Consider the following 13,979-nt stretch of genomic DNA (forward strand, 5'->3'; position numbering starts at 1 on the left):
ACTAGGTTCTGATGAAGCCAAGTAGTCTTGGTTTCTGTTGGTAAGATTCTTGCATTTGCCTTTCACCAACTGTTGATCTCTGGTGTTAGATGTAGTTGCTGTCTCTGGCTGGAGCTTGTTCCTCCCGTGGGTCTGTAAGCCTGTATCAGCACTTCTGGGAGATCAGCTCTCCTCTGGTAAAACCTGGGAGCAGATGGCTGTGGATCAGTCATCCCTCCTGAGTCCTGGGGTCAGAGCATACCCTGGAGACAGGATCTCCCCTTACAGGAAAAGTGCAGAGAGGGCTGTGGATCTGCTGTCCCTCCTAGGTGTAGTCTGAGGTAGAGAGGATCCTGTCCCGGCTGCCCTGCCACTTGTGAGACTTGTGTCTCCCAGCTGGTCCAGCTTTAGACAATCACCAGATTGAAAATGGCGATCTCACGCTTTAATCCCAGCACTTGGGAGGCAGAGGCAGGCAGATTTCTGAGGTTGAGGCCAGCCTGGTCTACAGAGTGAGTTCCAGGACAGCCAGGGCTATACAGAGAAACCCTGTCTCGAAAAACAAACAAACAAACAAAAGCAAAACAAAACAAAAAAATGGCGATCTCACCCTAGTCCTTGGGTTAGAGCACTCCCTGAGGCAAGCTCTCTGCTTGCAGGGAAGGTGCAGAGAGGGCTGTGGATCTGCAGCAGTCACTACTAGGTGTACACAGAGGTAGAAAGGATCCTGTCCCAGCTGCCCTACCACTTGTGAAGCCTTTGCCTGCCAGCTAGAGGGTTATATATATGTTTTAAATCAAATTGGCCAAATGGGTCCAAAGACCCTTCACCACAAAGATTGCAGACTAATGCCAGTGATATGAATTATCTTTCACAATCTGACAGTAAGACCCTATTGCAGAAGACATCTTGTACTTATGCTATCAAGCATGGAGGGACCTAGCTGATACTCAACTGGAAGCTTTGGCTCTACTGGCTAAGGTTCATAGTGGTGCAAGGCATTATGCATATTACTGGAGGGAAAAATATTCCTTGGTCAGTTTCACCTAACTACAAACTGTATGACCTACCTACAACAGTGACTTGCCTACAAGATATGGCTACTGGTGCAATAGGTGTATGTATGAAAGTTACAAGAGTTACAAAATTTTTTTGATGGATTTTGAGATTTGGATCATGAACCCATACATACCTGAGGCTGTTAATGAAGCCAAGAGCCTCAACCTAACATGTCATGAGCCCTGGGGAAAACTCATTACTATTATCTCCTAAATTATCAATAAAAAGGCTCCTACTAACATACTACTATAGATCAGTGCCTCATTCATTCCTCACCAGAGAAGCATCTTTTTGCAGTAGATGATAGTTAACACAAAGATCTAAAAATAGATAACATGAAGAAAGTGAGAGATTTTTGTGTGCTTGGCCCTAAATGATATGTTTATATCACATTCCTTTTCTCAAGGATCAGGAATTTATATGGCAGAGAGGGTGGAAAGATTGTAAGAGCCACAAGTGATAGATGACTTCAAAGAAACAGTTTTCCAGACACAACAAGACCAATTCACATAAAGACCACATCAGCATACACAAGATTGGCATGAGCTCAAGTTTCCAACAAAATCCCAGGATAGAGGAGTAGAAGTAGGTACCAAGTTCTTATCACTAGCCAAGAATTTATTTGTAATTAATACCACCTGAAATATGGAAAAATAGTTTTTCCCCCCAGTGGAGTGACACTAGGTGTATCAACCACACTCTAGGGTACACCTCATACCCATGAATAGCTGGTGAACATGATTAGGACTCCATGTTTGTTTGTTTGTTTTAAAGAGAAAGAATATAAATTGGTGTGGGCAGGAAGGTGGAGAGTGATGTGGGAGGAGATGAAAAAGGAGAAAGAATGTGATCAAAATATGCTGTATGAAGTTCTTAAAGAATTTTTTAAAGAGAGAATTCAACTTACTGGGGAAAATGTAATATTGTTAGTATGCTAATATTCTCCAAAGTGATTTAATGGAAATCCTATAATAGCATTAGCTTGTTTCTTTGCAGAAATTAACAAAGGAATCCTTAAAGTATAAGAAAATCCAAGGGACCAAGTTTATATAGAATAAAGTTGATAAAGAGAATAGTTGAGAAGGTTCAAACTCTGTAATGTCAAATTGTGATGTTACAATAATTAGAATTCAGTGATACCAACTTAATGGTAAACATAAAAATCAATGAAATAAAAGTTATTTTTATAAAAATCAACTTTAGCAAAGAGCTTGCCTTAGTTACTATTCTATTGCTGTGATTGGATGACAAGGCAGCTTATACAAGAAAAAGCTTATTTAATGCTTACAGCTCACAGAGACCATGATTATCGTGGCAGGAAGCATGGCAACATAGCAGGCATGGCACTGGAGCAATAGTTGATTATTTAAATCCTTATCAGCAAGTAGAAGGCAGAATAAGCTAATTGCAAATAGAATGGAATTTTGAAACCTCAAAGCTCACTTCCAGTGACACAGCTCCTCCCATAAGACCACACCTCTTAATCCTTCCCAAACAGTTCTACCAACTGGGGACCAAATATTTAAACATATGAACGTATGGGGGCCGTTCTCATTTAAACTGCCACAGAGATATTAGCAATCAATATATACCAGTAAAGGAAGAATTAGTTTTCTTTAAGAGTGCTGCCCATGGTAAGTACATCATGCTCTCGTACAGTGGCTCTCAATCTGTGGGTCACAACCATTATGAAGGTTATGGGGGTTGCATATCAGCTATCCTGTATATCATATATTTACATTACAATTCATAACAGTAGCAATATTACGGTTGTGAAGTAGCAACAAAAATAATTTTATGCCTGGAGTGAGCCACTGAGTGTAGCAATGGCTCCTCCTGGAGGAAAGATCAATCGTCCCCAGAGGGAGCTGAAGAAGAAGTTGTTCAAGCACCACAGGGTGTTAAGCAGGGCGAGGTGTTAAGAAGCGCCAGGTGGTCGGGGCTGTGATAGATGAAGGGCTGACTACGAGGCACCACCTCAAGAAGCGGGCATCCAGTGCTCGTGCCAACATCATGCTATCTGGGAAGAAGCACAGGAAACTCTTGCAGCAGATCCAACTTGCCCAGAAAGAAATAGCAGTCATGGAGGTGGAAGTCCCCTCCAAGTCAACCAGGACTAGTCAGCCACAGCCCAGACAACAAAAGAAGATAAAAGCTCCCCAGGACGTAGACATGGAGGATCTTGAAGACAAGAGCTAAAGTTTCTGCCTCTACTACCACAAGATCCTCAACAGCACCTAAAAGGATTTGGAGAAATGTTGGGAAAGATATTACCACATTTCATTTTCCCAGACACCTCTTCTATAATGGACCCTTGATTTCCTGGAGGTCTATATTGGGAAGGAAGAGGACACAGAGAAAGACTGGAGAGGGGCCTCTCTAGTAGTTAACTCCTTTTGTAATAAAGCTTTAGTGTGTTAAAAAAATAATTTTATGGTTGGGCATCACTACATGCAGAACTGTATCAAAGGGTTATAGTATTAGGAATATTGAGAACTACTACTCAAATATTGAGAACTACTACTCAACCAGAGGCCATACTTCCTAAAAGCAATATGAATTTCCCCTTGTCTTCCCTTTTGTTCCATCCCTTCTATAATAAGGCCACTAACTCCATCCTGAGTTCTCTATCATCATGATCTAACCTGTTTCTAATTACTTCTCAAAGTCTCTATTTGCCAATACTGTCACAGTATGGGAAGCAGGGAGCTCGGACATATAAATTTAAATAAAATATTCAGTCCATAACAGTATCCTTTCTACTTCTGTGACTGAATTCCCCACCAAAAATGGTGGCCTTTATGGGAGTAACAGACTATTCACTTTTTAAATTGGAATTTAGTCCAGTGACATAAAGCCTACTTGACATGAGATTAGATGGGTCATAGGCCTAGGGAAAAAACAAATACTATCATTCCGCTAGAGAATCATAGCAACAAAATGACTCCTAATGATATACTGCTGCACCCATAGATCAGTGCACAGCTCAACCCACCTCAGAAAGGCTTCTTGCAGTAGATGGCACTTAACTCAAATACCCACAAGTGGAGAAAATGAGGGACTTGGGAGTACTGAGCCCTAAATGGGATATCCTCATTAAATCCATCCCCTCAGGTGTCAGGGATCTCTGCAGAAGAGGAAGACAGATGAAGAGGACAGATTTAATAGCCAGAGGACTCAAAGGAAACTGCATCTTCTAGTCACAACAGGAGAGATAAACATATGAATTCACAGAGACTGTGGCAGCATGTACTAAATCTGCACAGGCTCAAGACAGATAAAATCTCACAACTGAGAAGGGGATGTGGACACTGGGTCCCACCCCTAACCATGAAGCTTTTTGTAGTTGATATCTGCTGGGAAAGGGAGTGTCACCGGGTATAGAAACCACACTTCAGGACAGTCCCTATGCCTAGGAGTAGTTGGTCAACACAAAATGAATACCATGTATCTTTGTGGAAATTTTTGTTTGATTTTGTTTTATTTGGGTATATATATATATATATATATATATATATATATATATATATATATATCCTATTGGTCTTTTGCTAGTTTGTTTAGATTTTTATTTCACAGAGTTATTTTTTCAAGAGAGAGAGTGTGTGTGTGAACTTGAGGAGGAGGGAGGTAGGAATGACCTGGGAGGAATTGGAGGGAAGGGGAAAACATGTTCAAAATATAGTGCATGACAATTTTTAAATTAAAAAAGAATTACAGAGCTGTAATTAGCATATTCAGGGAGTCAGCAACAAATCAAACAATAACAATGGCTATGAACAGAGGTATGCTCACTTTTGGTGACAAAAACACACCCACATATGATTCTCCCTATTCATTTAAAAATTGTTCTCTTTGTCTACAAAGTGACACCTAAGTCCTCTAACTCCTAAACTTCAGTAATGACATTTTTATGATTGATGTTTCTCTTCTATACCCTACTTAAAAACACCCTTGAGGAGATTCATTATCTTGCAGTGGTGCCGGCACTTGTCAATCTCAGCTATACCTTTTGTAGTTTTAACTATGGCATCTTTAACTTTATGGTAAATTTGAAGTTTTGCTGGAAGACAGACTTGAAGTTAACGTCAAGGTAATGCTGCGACTCCGCCCTGCTGCTGAGGGGCTCTAATTTGCCCTCTAGTGCTCACACCATAATGTAGCTCCACTGCTCTTGCCCAAAAATGACCTAACTATTACCATCTCTGCATGAGGCAATTGAAGAAATTAAATATCGTGCATTTGCTTAGCAAACACTCTTCAGGTGCTCATTCTAGAAAATGAAAATATAACAGTAAACAAAATAGCTATTCTGGTGCTCATATTCTTGAGGGAAAAGCATGAAATAATCAAGTAATCTAATAAATATTATGACTTCAGTTAAGAAGTGCTTTTTGAAAATGATATATGAAAACCCCAAAGAAATAAAAAGATGAAGCAAAGACAAAATAAATATGTACAAAGCTATAGCTTCAGCACAAAGTGAATTGGATGCAAACTGTTCTGCATTACACAAAATTATTCAGTGCAATCAAGTGTCTCCTGAGGTGATGTTGTTGAATCACTTTTAATATAATATATACATCCTTCTTAAACATAGACTTTTATAAAACCTACTTATATTTTCAATATATCCACATAGACATAAGATGGAAAATATCCATTCACTGGAAATTTTTGTTTTAGAATGTACTGTGGATAAAAAGACCTTGTATTTTTATTTAGACTAGATATTACTATATTGCCTAGGCTAGCCACAACCCTTTGGGTTCAAGTCACTCTCCTACTTCAGCAGCTTAAGTAGCTAAAATCTAAAATCCAAAAATCTCTGCTAATCAGCACCGAGAATGAATATAACAGTGAACAATAAAGACAAGGTCCTTGCTTTCAGGTTTAGTGATAAAGGGCAAATACACAAGGGAGCAATTTTGTGGACTAGATACCTTTAGAAAGTAGTTAGTGCTCTGATGGTAGTGGAACAAAAGTGATAGAAAGGGTGTCAGTATTTTAGTGGTCCAGAAAGCACTGAGGGGATGGCATTTGAGCCAAGACCTAAGGAATATGAATGTGACCAACCATGCACAGATCTTGGAGGGAAGAAGCCTCAAACTGTAGTCCAACAAATATAAACCTCTGTAGGGAAATCAAGCTTGTTTGCCAAACTTGAAAAACTGAAAGAAGATCTATGGGGTTAGGATTAGTGATAGGCAGTTGTAGCTTAGTTGGAAAAGCTAGACAGGGATCATAGTAACATGGCAGGCAGGGTTAGCCTAAGCCAACCAAAGAGTTGGTTTTATTTTAAGTAAAATAGGAAGCCCTCTAGGGGCTAAGTATGGGTACATTCTAGTCTTCTTGGGGTTCCAAACTGAATACTCTCAGTTGCTAAATACAAATAAGAGCTAGAGGAGTACTAGCCTGGAACATTAGGAGAAGTGATTCTTGTAATCAGAGGGAGTATAAAATGTTTCTTCACTCATTAAATTTGCAGGCAAATGGATGGAACTAGAAAATATCCTGAGTGAGGTAATCCAGTCACAAAAGAACACACATGGTATGTACTCACTGATAAGTAGACATTAGGAATACCCACAATACAACTCACAGACCATATGAAGCTTAAAAAAAATAAGGTCAAAGTATGGATGCTTCAATCCTACTTAGAAGGGGGAACAAAATAATCACTAATCACAGGAGGTAGAGGGTGGGAGGGAATTGGGAGGAAGAGAGGAGGGGAAGGGGAAAAAAGAGAGGCAGGATCAAGTATGGGATGGGACGGGGGGGGTCAGGAATTTGAACAGAGGTGTGTAGCAATGGGGAATGGGGAACTAGGGGTAGCCACCAGAAAGTCCCAGATGCTAGGAAAGCAAGAGGCTCCCAGGACCCAGTGGGGATGACATTAGTTGAAATACCCAACAAAGGGGAGAGAGAACCTGTAAAGACATATCCAAAGGTTAGGCAAGGTCCCCAGTTGAGGGATGGGGCCACCATCCCCCAAATATTAACCCAGAATTGCTCCTATCTAAAGGAAATGCAGAGACAAAGAGTGGAGCAGAGACTGAAGGAAAGGCTATCCAGAAAATGCCCCACCTAGAGATCCACCCCATTTGCAGACACCAAACCCAGATACTATTGCTGATCCCAAAAAGTGCTTGCTGACAGGAGCCTGGTATGGCTGTTCCCTGAGAGGTTCTGCCAGAGCCTGACCAATACAGATGCGGATGCACGCAGCCAACCATCGGACTGAATGCAGGGACCCCAATGGATAAGTTAGGGCAAGGACTGAAGGAGCTGAAGGGGTTTGCAGCCCCATAGGAAGAACAACAATATCAACCAACCAGACCTCCCAGAGCTCCCAGGAATTAAACCACCAACCAAGAGTACACATGGAGGGACCCATGGCTCCAGCTGCATATGAACAAAGGATTGCCTTATCGGACATTAGTGGGAGAGGAGGCCCTTGGTCCTGTGTAGACTCAATGTCCCTGCATAGGGGAATGCTAGGGCAGTGAGGTGGAAGTGGGTGGCTAGGTTGTGGAGCACCCTCATAAGCAGTGGGGAGGGATGATGGGATTGGGGTTTGCGGAGGGGAAACTAGGAAGGGGGATAACATTTGAAATGTAAATAAATAAAAAATGTTTTAAAAGTTTCTTTCCTTCCACACTCTCTTCTTCTCATATGCTACAAACCCAGGAAATGCTGTGGATGAAAAGGCAAAAGTCCAAGAACCAAAATTCAAAGGGGAAGGAGAAAGTCTTACTCAGTTGGTGGAGCTATAGTTCCCAGAGGGTGAAGTAAACCTGTATCAATCCATTCTTTCTGCTGTGTATTCTTGTGTCAGAAAGTGAAACACTACGAGAAAGAATACTGGCTTTCTCACTGAAGGGCCAAAAGTATAAGATCCAGGGGAGCAAAAACTCCTAGAAGGCTGTGCAGAGGAAGCAGGAAAAATTCCCTATAAAGAGTTTCAAAAGAACTCTAATACTCAAACTTAAGCTATACTTGCTTAGATCTGATTCTACTTAGCCTATCAAATATTTTGAGGACAAAAATACACTTCTTATGTATCTAAAATTATCAAGGAATAAATGAAATGGATGAAAACATATTAATTTATAGTAAGACAAAATAGCACTGAGAGGTAAAGATAGGAGGATACCAAGAGCTTCATCAGTGAGGCTGGATCAATAAAATCTCTGAGCTCAGTTAAAGGCAGATCTCTGTGAATTCCAAGCCAGGATGATCTACATAGTGAATTCCAGGACAGCTAGGGATATTTAAACAGAACCTGTCTCAAAACAACAAATTTAGAAAGCAATTGATGAAGACTCCTGGCATGAACTTCTTGCTTCAATATACAGGCAAACCAACACACACACACACACACACACACACACACACATTCTTAGCAATGAGGTCATACCTTCAAAGTCATGTCTTCAAAATCCATGTCTTCAAATGCACATCTTCTGAGACAAAGAAGAACAAAGGTTGTTTTTATTTTTTATGAGGAAATCCACAAAAAAAAAATCTGAGGAAGAATTTTCTTTCTAATTTTATGTTTAGGCAATACTTTAAAAATACTCCAAATTATTTTTAATGTAGTAAAACAATCTTGGAAGATAAATTCTAAATTGCAATTTGAATAGTGTACAGATATATAATATAGGCTGAAGAGACAGCTCAGTGGTTAAGGTCACTTACGGCTCACATTGAGGACCTGGTTCCATTTCTAGCACTCACATGGCAGCTCATAACTGTCTATAATTCTAGTTCTAAAGGACTAAGTTATTTATAGCAAATAGTTAGAATGTTTTTTAATGTAAATGTAGAATCACATTGTTTTTATATTTACCTAAAATGACATACATATGCATATGCATATGCATAGATATGTATTTTAAATGATGTTATAAATGCCACTTGGAGTGATAATGCTCCCCAAGGAGCCATAATCTAACAAAAGCCCCAGAGACAGACGTGGGAAACTTCCTTTCAAGTTATTGGTCAAGGTGTGCATGAGACTCTCAAAGCAATATACAGTAATGCTATTGTTCTTTTTGCCTCCCAGAACTTGAAGGTAAGAGCCCATTGATAAAGATACCACACACTTTGAACACAGGACTCTGGAGAATCAGATTGGAATTGATCTGGGAGTCTTCCATGAGGATTAGCTCTTATAATATTAGAAGGCACTATACAACCTGCTGAGGGAGAGGAGCAATGAGTAATATAACCCAGCTATATACCCTGTGAATCACAAAGATTGAACTGGCAAGAGAGTCACAATGAAACAACAGTGTATCGTTTATCTGTGGGATAACAACTCTCTAAGGACTTAGGATTTACCAAACAGAAGGCACTCATTCCAGGTGCTTGAAATCTAGCCAACCACTCACCCTTGGCTCACAGACCAGAGAAGAGAACCTACTATTGCTAGCCTCCTAAATGCTTAAGCTCATACTCATAAGTATAGCTTTTACCCCTCGTCAAAGAAGCTTTGTTTTGCAACAGAGAGAAACTATTATAGAGATCCACAATTGGTCAAAATGTAGAGAATTAGTGGCTGTGGGGTGTCCAACACCTACTGATACACCTAGAATACTAGGCTTAAGGCAGTGGGTAGCAGGCAGGGGCAGTGGGCAGCTGACAGCAGGCAGCAGGCATATCAGCTGGAGTAGCTGAGAGATCACACCTGGAACCACAAGCCTAAAGTGGAGAAAGAAAACTGGAAATGGTGCTCATCTTTAAACTCTCAAAAGTAGCTGAGGATCAAGTGGCCAAGCATTTGAGCCTATGAGAAACATTCTCGTCCAAACCAGCACACCACCACTATATTATAGAAGATAATCTTGAACACTGCTCCTGTGGATGGCCATACATCCAAGAATATATTTGCAGCACAAAATGGGCTTAATGAGTGAGGAAAAGAGTACACAAAGTTAATTGCATGGGGAAGAAAAGATAGCTCTGGGGAGAGGCAGAGGGGGTGAGTATTATCAACACACATTGTATAAAATTCTCTATGAACTAATAAAAACCATGTACTTATTCAGTGATATTGGAGGATTTGACTTCCAGATTAGCCATTTAAGAATATTAAAGTGGTCATTTTCTAGTGAAAATCGTGAGGTATCACTGTAAAATGAATAAACATTACAAATGCCCATACATCTATCTGACATAGCAACTTCAAATAAGCTGTTTTTAAAATGATCAAATAGTAGAAGACCTGATGTGAATGAAAATAATGATTTTTCCTGAAAATGGGAGATATTAACAAAGAGAAACTGTAAAAGAGAAAAAAGCAATTTGTGTGTCTAAAATATATAGGAATGCTATAAAAAGTTAATGAGTGATCTTTTGATTTGAGCAAGCCAAAGGATAAGTGGACTTGAACATGAGGCAGCTTAATTTTTTTAAAATCTAAGAGGCAGAAAGCAAAATAAGTAATAAAAATAAATATTTTATTTTTATTATATTACACAATATATTATTTATTTAGTAAAATATAAATAAAAATAATGAAAGGAAGCTAGTGGCTTTGTAGAACCATCTCAAACACACCAAACACGTATTATGGAAGTCACAAAAGGAAAAATACCAGAGAAACCTGAAAAAAGTCTAAAGAGTAGTGGCTGGAAACTTCTGAACTCTGAGAAAGGAAAAATACAAATAAGAATCTTAACAACTCCAGGTGTGAAGTGAAGTCATCGAGATCTACATAATGGCACAGGAGTTCAGATCACGAGGTTAAATACAATAGAAACAGTACAAAAGCACTACAGTTTTCTTAAACAAGTTACTTCTCATTGGAAAATAAAACTGCCATATAATCATCTACCACATAGTAATTGGGAAAATTTCTGGGAAGTATATTATTATGTGATTTAACCATACAGAATACTGACACTAATGTATAAAATATAAAAATAAGTGTTTATGGGACAATACTGATAAAATAAATGATTCAATATGCACATACATGGGAGATAATATGTAAGTTTCATGTGGATAAGAACTTAAATAATTTCTGTAGATACTATTCCCTTAGGAAACTACAGAATTCCTTCTAAAGAGTGCAGAATAAAAAAGAGTAGTGGTGAAAAATTGCGTTAGAGTGGAACAACTTAACATACTTCGGACAAGTGAGCAAGGAGTCAGGTGCTTCAAAGTGATAAGCCATATTACTAGGACACATGCTTGCCACGTGTGCTTCATCACTGTCAAAATCATCAGCAACAAGCAAGGAAATCTCCGAACCCTTCACAGCTAAATGAAGCCAAAGGAAACATAACTAATCTCAGAAATATGTATAAAGCACACACTTTAATAAATGGTAATGTGTCAATAATGGTTAGCTTTAAGCATACTTTTGTAGATGCCAGATGTTATTATGAGATGATATAGGGACAGGGTATAAGAGGATTCCGTAACATTGTCATACCTTTTCTATACATTTAATTTTATCAATTAATTTTATATTGTGATAAAATACCATGACCAAGGCACTTTATAGAAGGAAGAGTTTCTTTGGATGCAGCAGATTAATAACAACTTAGAGCATCAACCTTGGTTATTAGACCTAGTGTTCGTAGATTCAGGCACTTTTTAAAATTCCATTGAGTACAAAGGCCTGTCTTGGAAATCCATGTGACTATCTACTTATATTTCTGTATTGATTTCAGATTAGCCATTTCAGACACAGTACACTGTCATCAGTAAGTTTATGACACCTGAAATCCTTTTGGGACTGGAGCAGTGTAATAATGACATGCAGTTCTAAAATATGAATGGCATACTGCCTTTACACACAAAATGTTTAAAATTATTAGGCAATTGAAGTAGGACACTGGCTAGACAGTACAGCTTCGTAGAGTCTCCAACGTGGCCTCCATCATTGGACTCTTGCACCTAATTGAGTCCAAAAATATAGAAATGAATCTTGGTTTCAGAAACAGGATAGAGCAGACTGTTGGAAAGAGATTTTCTTGCACTTGACATCCATACAACATCCCCACAAGCACAGACAGCATCTGGAAGTATTTAACATGGGAAATGGACAGGGTGGGACTGCTCATGCTGTTTTCAATGTCAGCACACTATCAGGTGTGGTCAGTAGGCTGTGAAGTTTGAGTTCAAAGCATTTGCTGGCATTTGGAAAGGCCCCACAGTGATTTTGCTTTCAAAAACAGAACAAAGCTTCCAGAAACAGTTTTGAAAAACAAAGACCACTAATACTTCTCCCTTCCCCACTGTTGTGCACCTGCATTTGGAATTTTCTTCATTTTCAAAAAAGCAGTGTGCTCCATTCAATAGTTATAATCTTACACTTGCCCTGCTCCAAGCCATCATTTTATTCTCTGTAGGGTGTTTTATGCCTAGATGAGTTGTATGTATGAGAAATCATTCTCACAGGAAAAAATAATGTTCAATATAGCCACAAATAAACATTTAGGAATTACTCATGAATAGAAAAAAAATCTCAGATTTCAAATGTTTATTAAAAAGGGTTTTTTACCCCAGCCAAAGAAACAGGTAGGGTAACTGTAGAGCTTTATCTCTCCCTCTTCCACCAAATGGAGTCCTACATTTTCACCCCTAGCTCTGTAGCAAGCTTCCTACCAAAGCATCCCTTCCCTCCTCTAGAGTGGATCCCACAGACCTTCCTCTCCAAGCTTCCCTCGTGTTATTCAGCACTTTATCCCAGCCCCCAAAGTCCAACAGGCATGAACTAAATGCAGATCAGCACGTCTCCCTCTCTTCCTTCATATCCAATTCCCCAGTCTCATCTCAAGCTCTGTAGCAGAGCAGTCTTCTGTAGTTGCCTCCACAACCTCTCTGCCCTCATCTTCAGCAGATCACTCATATTTTCTCCTTCAACCTTCCTCACCCCTCCTTCTGTTTCTCCAGCCCCTAACTCAGGCAGCCATTTCCTGGGAACTCTCAAACCAAGTCTGTCAGAGAAGCAAGTAGGCCAGTAAGGCAAGTAGGTAAGCTTCAGATCTTCAATCTCATACCTCTCTTCCAAATCCAGTCCCTCCATCTCATCTCCAGATCTGTAGCAGCAAACTATGGAGGCCTCTCCTTATATGCTGCCCCCGTTCCAAGGGTACTGAGTGGATCCTGGTGGAAAACCCTGCTTTCCTGTGGAAAACCTCATTCCCCCTTTTAGCTTATCCTCATCTCTGTCAGTTCCCAATACCAAGAAATATATTTCCTCCAAAATTCCAGTGCACCCATCTGCCAGGATACTAGAAGACTTTCCTACCAGGCCACCATACTCTCCTAAGAACTAGAGAGGGCAACAGAAATCAAGGAACAAAACACTCACCCCCAAAAGACAAAACTACTTATCAACACTGAGAATTACAACCACCTAAAACACAGATGCCTAGACACCAATGTAAAAGCATAGTCAATAATAGCCAGGACAATATTTCCATGAGAGAGGAACAACCCTACTATGATAGGCCATGAGAAATGGACCACAGCTAAAAAACAATGTAAGGACATTTTAATAGCTATATGGATATGATTGAGGTTCTTAAAGAGGAAATGAATAAATCCTTTTAAGAAATCTATGAAAACACCATCAAATGGTGGAAGGAAATGAATTAAACAGTTAAAGACCTGAAAGTGGAAATAGAATCAATAAAGAAAACTCAAATTGAGGGGAGCATGGAAATGAAAATGTTATGAACTCAAACATAAACCATAAGATGGAGGAGAGAATCTCAGATACTGGAGACATTATAGATTCAATGTATACCTTGACCAAAGAGAAGATTACACCTAAAAAACTCCTGGCACAAAATATCTAGGAAACCTGAGACTCCATGAAAAGACCAAATCCAAGAATAGGAATAGAGGAAGAAGAAGAAACCCAGCCCAAAAGCCCAGAATATATATTTTTTCTTTTTTCTTTCTTTTTTGCATTTCCT

At 39.4% G+C, this 13,979-nt stretch overlaps 1 pseudogene; it reads left to right on the forward strand.

The window, feature by feature from the left end:
• The first annotated feature begins 2,864 nt into the window (after positions 1-2,864).
• On the forward strand, positions 2,865-3,237 carry LOC116091542 (annotated as a pseudogene).
• The last annotated feature ends 10,742 nt before the right edge of the window (positions 3,238-13,979 follow it).

Source organism: Mastomys coucha, chromosome X (genome assembly GCF_008632895.1).
Source record: "Mastomys coucha isolate ucsf_1 chromosome X, UCSF_Mcou_1, whole genome shotgun sequence".
NCBI classification, from domain to species: domain Eukaryota; kingdom Metazoa; phylum Chordata; class Mammalia; order Rodentia; family Muridae; genus Mastomys; species Mastomys coucha.